Raw genomic sequence first — 8,345 nt, 5'->3', positions numbered from 1 at the left:
CATATGAGTCGGGAGATCAGTGAAAGGATCCAATTATTATTTTATCCCGGTTGGCAAGAATGACCTGTACCCATACTAACTCACAGGAACTATCTGCTTCAATTTTGCTACAAGATAAACTGCTTCTAACAGCAGCAAACAAGCCACCATCACGTCTTTAGCCTATCCTTTCTGAAATCCGTTATGCTCGTCGCAAAAATTTCGGCTGAACTTATCTCCAGCTTTATTCAGCTTACAGTGTCTATAACGATTTGAGCATCATCAGTGCTTTCTGTTAGTGCTTGGAGCTCTGGTATCGTACCTACACAGCTACGACAATTTACAACTGCTATACCGATGGTTCCTGTCTCTACGATCTTCCTGTGTTCAACCAGCACCCTTTGAGACTGAAACCCTTTTTGGGTTTCCCCGAGACCCTCTGACATAAAAAAAACGCCCAATCCAGCATCTCTCTATCTATAGCCCTAAGCTTTGCTTTACACCGATTATGCAGTAATATCTGTTTCTTTGCATGTTTCTTTACAGTGGCAGTTTACTCCAGAGGTTCGCTCCCACCATGGAATGGACTGTTCTACTCGGTACATATCTATCCAATGCATGGTCAATTGTTCTTTTGAATTGAGCCAGAGTTCCTCTACGTGGTTCTTCCCTGAGCTAGAAGTTTCAAGTTCCTCATAGAGATATGACATTAAGGATTTTTTTTATCTAGTTTGCTGAACATATATATCTTTCTGCTTGTTTTAGTTGTCGTTTGTACTCTCGTAATCTTTGTTGCCATAACCACGTCATGGACATTGATACCAGTTTCGATGTGAATATCCTCAAAGAGGTCAGGTCTATTTGTTGCCATTAGTTCCAATATACACTCCTGGAAATTGAAATAAGAACACCGTGAATTCATTGTCCCAGGAAGGGGAAACTTTATTGACACATTCCTGGGGTCAGATACATCACATGATCACACTGACAGAACCACAGGCACATAGACACAGCCAACAGAGCATGCACAATGTCGGCACTAGTACAGTGTATATTCACTTTTCGCAGCAATGTAGGCTGCTATTCTCCCATGGAGACGATCGTAGAGATGCTGGATGTAGTCCTGTGGAACGGCTTGCCATGCCATTTCCACCTGGCGCCTCAGTTGGACCAGCGTTCGTGCTGGACGTGCAGACCGCGTGAGACGACGCTTCATCTAGTCCCAAACATGCTCAATGGGGGACAGATCCGGAGATCTTGCTGGCCAGGGTAGTTGACTTACACCTTCTAGAGCACGGTGGGTGGCACGGGATACATGCGGACGTGCATTGTCCTGTTGGAACAGCAAGTTCCCTTGCCGGTCTAGGAATGGTAGAACGATGGGTTCGATGACGGTTTGGATGTACCGTGCACTATTCAGTGTCCCCTCGACGATCACCAGTGGTGTACGGCCAGTGTAGGAGATCGCTCCCCACACCATGATGCCGGGTGTTGGCCCTGTGTGCCTCGGTCGTATGCAGTCCTGATTGTGGCGCTCACCTGCACGGCGCCAAACACGCATACGACCATCATTGGCACGAAGCAGAAGCGACTCTCATCGCTGAAGACGACACGTCTCCATTCGTCCCTCCATTCACGCCTGTCGCGACACCACTGGAGGCGGGCTGAACGATGTTGGGGCGTGAGCGGAAGACGGCCTAACGGTGTGCGGGACCGTAGCCCAGCTTCATGGAGACGGTTGCGAATGGTCCTCGCCGATACCCCAGGAGCAACAGTGTCCCTAATTTGCTGGGAAGTGGCGGTGCGGTCCCCTACGGCACTGCGTAGGATCCTACGGTCTTGGCGTGCATCCGTGCGTCGCTGCGGTCCGGTCCCAGGTCGACGGGCACGTGCACCTTCCGCCGACCACTGGCGACAACATCGATGTACTGTGGAGACCTCACGCCCCACGTGTTGAGCAATTCGGCGGTACGTCCACCCGGCCTCCCGCATGCCCACTATACGCCCTCGCTCAAAGTCCGTCAACTGCACATATGGTTCACGTCCATGCTGTCGCGGCATGCTACCAGTGTTAAAGACTGCGATGGAGCTCCGTATGCCACGGCAAACTGGCTGACACTGACGACGGCGGTGCACAAATGCTGCGCAGCTAGCGCCATTCGACGGCCAACACCGCGGTTCCTGGTGTGTCCGCTGTGCCGTGCGTGTGATCATTACTTGTACAGCCCTCTCGCAGTGTCCGGAGCAAGTATGGTGGGTCTGACACACCGGTGTCAATGTGTTCTTTTTTCCATTTCCAGGAGTGTATTTCCACCATGAGTGGGGTTCATAACTATCTGTTCCAGGTAGTTTTCAGAGAAGGCATTTTGTAAAGTGTCAGAGGATGTCTTATCACGCCCACCAGTAACAAAAAAGCAACTTTCCCAATTAATTGTTGTATGATTAATGGCTCCACTGATGATTACAGTATTATTGGGGAACTTACATGCAAGTGAGCTGTGGTTCCCTCTAAAGTTTTCGGTTACATCAAATGAATCTGGGGGAAGGATCCAGTCACCATTTAATGCCCACACCTGATACTGAATCTTGCCCGTATAATCTAACATGCAGCTTCAATTTCTATCTCAGTGGATTTCAGTTTCTTGCATTCGATATGGGCCTCTTACAAGATTTCGTGTGTGCATACTAGAGATTTACAAAAGACACATAGTTCTTGGAATGATTTATTGTAATTATTGCCACGCAATGATTTATCGATAGTTAATTCCTTGATAAAAGAGTGCTATCTTAGAATGAGTTATTATCGTCAATAATTTACAAATTAAGAATGAAACACACTTCGTTCATAATTTGCAGCATGCTGTTTTAATGTAATGGACCACGGAATGAATAAAGTCGTGATTTCTGTTGTCGAAAGTTGAAGGTTCGCATCCTGTTTAATGCGTTTTTTTTTTTAATTTTCATGTTAGCATTATTAATGCCTACTGTTACTTAATTATGAATGTAATACAAGTGTGTTATGCAATATTGGATGTCATTTACATTCAGTCTGAGCTGAGAACGAAGTATGAAATAAAAATTTAACGATTTCCGAGTATATGATAATGCAGGAACCTAAGAGGATAGCTTAAATTGCTGCGACTGAGACAAGCAACAATAAAATTCATATTCTTCCTTTTCACATATATTTGGCTCTTCATTTCCTAATATGTGCCGCCTTTCGAGTGCGTGGTTAGGCAGAAACCTAAGAAGACAGTTTAAATTGCTGCGAGTGAAACGAAGAGCATTGAGATTCATATTCTTCCTTGTCACAAATATTTCGCTGTTTATTTACGAATGTGTAACATTTTCCGAGAGTGTGATAGATAGGAACCTAAGAGTACAGCTTTAATTGCTGCGAGTGAATCTAGGAGCAATAATATTGATATTCTTCCTTGTCGCAAAACGATAGCCGATCATGCGGTCGTCGATGTTTTGTGTGAACCGAGAATTACCGAACTCAAGCAACCAAACCGAACTGTAAACAGTAAATAAACGAAATGCTGTGCATCGTTATTATCAAAACATTAAAACAACAACAAACAGAAGTTAACAGCTCGCTGCATATTGTAAGTTACCTCACCAAAAATTTACTGATAGGCAACAACAAAATGCTACAAAAGGATGTATTTCTAATGTAAAACCAACGAAATTTAACCAAATATGTATAAACGATTAACTTATATGATTAACTTTTCAAATAAACAAAAACAAGGCACTACAGTGACATACGCCCCAAGGTCACTTTACAGAGCATGGTATGCACAGGAACGGACAGAAAAAGGAAGCTATGTGCAAACAAGTGTTAAATGCTATTAACTGCAACACAGTGGAAGGTCATGCTGTAATCTCTCAGCCAGTAAGCTTAATAACAAAAATGAAAGAAATGAATGCATCAGAAGATTCAGTAGCTAGAGGCTCAGATGATCCAGTTTCGTCATCAAACAGAGTTAACTCAATTGTTACAGGTACTTAAGAAGAAATCGCAATTGAAGAAGAAAAGGCAGCAGTTCCACCCTTTGAACCTACAGCAGCACTACGTGTGCACCCACATACATGCAGTTCATCAAAAATGTCATCGTCAGCAGAATGGCCAGCAGTAACAGCTCAGTAATACCCCCGGAACCTACAGTAACAGCAATCTTATCCCCACCTACAAGCAAGTCAACAGCTTCATCATCTTCAGTAAAGATGGCAGCATTTCATGAAGAAAAATCAACATCCTCACAGAGAACAGCAGGTAAACGTAAAGTCGTGTGTCCTTCCCATCTGAAGGATTTTTTAACCACAGGCATGAGAAAGAAGAAACCACCAAAATAAGTAATAAACCAAACAACTTCTCCATTTTTCATCAAAACATGAGATCAATTAGGAGTCAACATAAATTACAAAAAACTTTATGAACAATGTTCAGATCTTATGTTTATCAGAACATCATATTACAGAAGGAATTGAGATGTTACATATAGGCAGTTATATCCTTGCTACCTACTACTGTAGAGATAGCATGGGAAAAGGTGGAGTAGCTATTTTCATTAAAAATAACTTAACTTTTAGATATGTAGATGTAAGGAAATATTGCATTGACCAACAGTTTGAAGTATGTGCAGTAAAGTGACATTAAACAGTTCAGAAGTAATAGTGGTTACAGTCTACAGGGCACCAAAAACCAATTTGTGGTGCAGTTAGAATTGGTACTATCAACCTTATTTTTAAAAAATAATGACATTGTCTTACTTGAGGACTTTAATGTCAACTTTGCAACCAAATGCAACAACAAAGTAGAGCTCCAGAATTTGCTGAGTTCCTATAATCTTACATTGGTGGTTGACTTCCCTACTAGGATCATACCTGACTGTCAATCTCTGATAGACATATTTTTAGATGTAAGTTTATACCAGAACTTCACTGTCACCCCAATCTTAAATGGCATATCTGACCATGACTACAGACCTCTCAAGAAAACAGTCCCATCCTGGAAGGCAATCAGACTTATGAACAAAGAGTCCCTGGAAATTTTTAACCATAAGCAGCAGCCTGAAGACTGGAATTCAGTGCACCGAGTAGATGATGCTGATACAAAGTTTATCATATTCATAAATGAATTCCTGTCCTGCTTTGTAGAAGCTTTTCCTAAAAAGTTGGTTAGGAACTGTGGTGTCACCGCCAGACACCACACTTGCTAGGTGGTAGCTTTAAATCGGCCGCGGTCCATTAGTACATGTCGGACCCGCGTGTCGCCACTGTCAGTGATCGCAGACCGAGCGCCACCATACGGCAGGTCTTGAGAGACGGACTAGCACTCGCCCCAGTTGTACGGACGACTTCGCTAGCGATGCACACTGACGAAGCCTCGCTCATTTGCAGAGCAGATAGTTAGAATAGCCTTCAGCTAAGTCAATGGCTACGACCTAGCAAGGCGCCATAGCAATTGATAATTATCGTATGAAGCATGTCTCATCAAGAACGATGTATACAAATGATGGATTAAAGTTAAGTATTCCAGAAGCTACGTACTTTTCTTTATAGCATTCATTACGTATCCTGTTTCAGACCTCACGCCAGCCTGCGTGAGTTTAAGAAGCCATGGATCGGAAAGGGTATTAGAGTGTCATGTAAATGTAAGAGGGAACTTTATATTGCAACCAGAGGGTCCAGGGACAGAGAATTAATCAACCATTATAAAATGTACTGTAAAATCCTAAAGAAAGTTATTCAGACATCAAAAGCACTGTATTATGTAAACAAAATTGATAACTCCAATAATAAAATGAAGACTGTCTGGCAAATAGTTAGCAAGGAGACAGGGAACAATAAAAAAAGACCCATAGAAAACTTCAAAATCAAACACAAAGGGAATCTTATGCAAAAGCCTAAGATCGTAGCTGTAATCTTTAATAATCACTTCCTGTCAGTGTCTGAGCAAATAGGCTGCAAGGGTTCAGTGAATGATGCCTAGCCCTTTTTGCTGTTCCTAACAAAATCATTCAAATGCATATTAGACCTATTACAGTATCAGAAATTGAAAGAACAATTGCCTTCACTACTGAAGATTCAATGAACACGCCAGCCGAAGTCGAAAAGTTACGAAATGAACCACAAAAAGTAAACAAACGGTTGACGGTGAACTTCCGACTGCTAACATTGTAAAATACGGAAAAATATGTGTGTTAGGCGATAGCCACTGCCGTGGAATTACCGCAGTGCTAACGGAAAAATACAATTGCAGGGCAAACGGTTTCGTGAAGCCTGGGGCTCCATTAAGTGGTCTGAAAAACCTTACAAAATTACGTGAAGTAAGTAGTTTGTGCAAGGATGACTTTGTTGTATTGCTGGGAGGATCAAATGACGTATATAGAAATGAGTCGTTCAAGGCTAGCACAGAATTGAGAAAATGCCTCAATAATTTATCTTACACGAATGTACTCGTTTAAAAGATCCCGCATCGTCACGATTTACCGAGGTGGTCGTGTGTAAACAGTGAAATTCATGCCGCAAACAAGAGTTTCAGTGAAATATGTACTCACTTCGTAAATACAGACGTTATTGACATAAACAGTTTGGAGCGAAGGCTCCACACAGTTCACGGTCTGCATTTGAATGCATTAGGAAAGGAGGTACTTACGGAAAAAAAAAAATTTACTCGTATTTCGCGGTGCAGTGAAGTACCCAGGACAAGTGGAAATCGATCGCAAGTAACAAAGCGTTCTTTTCATGCAGCGAACAATATAGCCATCAATCAGTATCAAATCACGAAATGGTTTAAAACCAATAGGCCAGAAAGTAACATTTAAGCTGGTAAACAAACACAAATTACGAAATGGTTCAAGCCAAAAAGAAATGAAGCACAAATTTTGCAAGCTCCAAAAATACTGGAAGACAAACAAGCTGCTGTACATGTGTCTTCCAGAACAAGAAAAGCTCCAGAGAGGAACAGTGATTTTTTATGGCTGGCACCAGGGAAATCACTTCAGCACCATCCAGATCTAGTGCCATCAAGAATGTAACTATGGATGTAAGTACACAATATCAAAGTGACAAAGAAATGTACAAGCCAAGTGAGCAAGCTGATGGTCTGCTACAGAAGAATCCAGACCTACCCTTTTGTGAGGATGGCTCATTATTAAATATTAGGTCTTTAAAAAATAAAATTGATGATCTTAGTAGTAACTATATAATGCATTGTAATATAAATGGTTTACGTGCTGAATACTCATGTGACAGAAGCTCTAAGTTAGATGAGCTACAAGTTTTTTTATCTGAATTTCCAAAACGTTAAAGTAATTTGTTTAAATGAACACTGGCTTAGTAGTGATACCATAAAAATCTGTGTAAAATAATAGGATACCCACTATCTAAAATAATAAACCAATCCTTTGAACAAGGAAGCTTCCCAGAGGTGCTGAAGTAGCAGAAGTAAAGCCGTTGCTCAAAAAAGGGTCATGAGAGGATATGGTGAATGTTTCCAGAATAAGATTTTCACTCTGCAGTGGAGTGTGCGCTGATATGAAACTTCCTGGCAGATTAAAACTGTGTGCCCGACCGAGACTCGAACTCGGGACCTTTGCCTTTCGCAGGCAAGTGCTCTACCAACTGAGCTACTGAAGCACGACTCACGCCCGGTACCCACAGCCTTACTTCTGCCAGTATCTCGTCTCCTACCTTCCAAACTTTACAGAAGTTCTCCTGCGAACCTTACAGAACTAGCACTCCTGAAAGAAAGGATATAGCGCAGACATGGCTTAGCCACAGCCTGGGGGATGTTTCCAGAATGAGATTTTGACTCTGCAGCGGAGTGTGCGCTAATATGAATCTTCCTGGCAGATTAATACTGTCTGCCCGACCGAGACTCGAACTCGGGACCTTTGCCTTTCGCGGGCAAGTGCTCTACCAACTGAGCTACCGAAGCACGACTCACGCCCGGTACCCACAGCTTTACTTCTGCCAGTTTGATATGGGGAATTATCGTCCCATCTCCCTCCTTCCAGTCCTATAAAAATCTTTGAAAATGCTGCTGGTAATCAGATTCGAAATTTTATGGAGAAATATGATATTATGACGGAAAACCAATTTGGTTTCCAGCGTGTCAAAAGTACTACTGATGCAATTAATAAGTTTATCGACAAGATCAGCACATCATTAGACAACCATAATAAAGTTGCAGGAATCTTCTGCGATCTCACAAAACCCTATGACTCTGTAAATCATGCACTGCTCATCTATAAGCTTGACAAGTATGGGATCAAGGGTAATGCTCTAAATTGGCTTACTTCATACTTATCAAATAGGAAACAAAGAGTGATTGTCTCATCAAATGCAGCAAATTA

At 42.2% G+C, this 8,345-nt stretch overlaps 1 non-coding gene across 1 annotated transcript; it reads right to left on the bottom strand.

Annotated features, from left to right (window-relative positions):
* Window positions 1-7,853: 7,853 nt before the first annotated feature.
* Window positions 7,854-7,928, bottom strand: Trnas-cga (transfer RNA serine (anticodon CGA)). The gene has a single exon. It is a non-coding gene; the product is annotated as a tRNA-Ser (tRNA).
* Between the last annotated feature and the right edge of the window lie 417 nt (window positions 7,929-8,345).

The sequence above is a fragment of the Schistocerca nitens genome, chromosome 7 (assembly GCF_023898315.1).
Source record: "Schistocerca nitens isolate TAMUIC-IGC-003100 chromosome 7, iqSchNite1.1, whole genome shotgun sequence".
Taxonomy (NCBI): domain Eukaryota; kingdom Metazoa; phylum Arthropoda; class Insecta; order Orthoptera; family Acrididae; genus Schistocerca; species Schistocerca nitens.
This window is presented reverse-complemented; position numbering and strand designations above follow the sequence as displayed.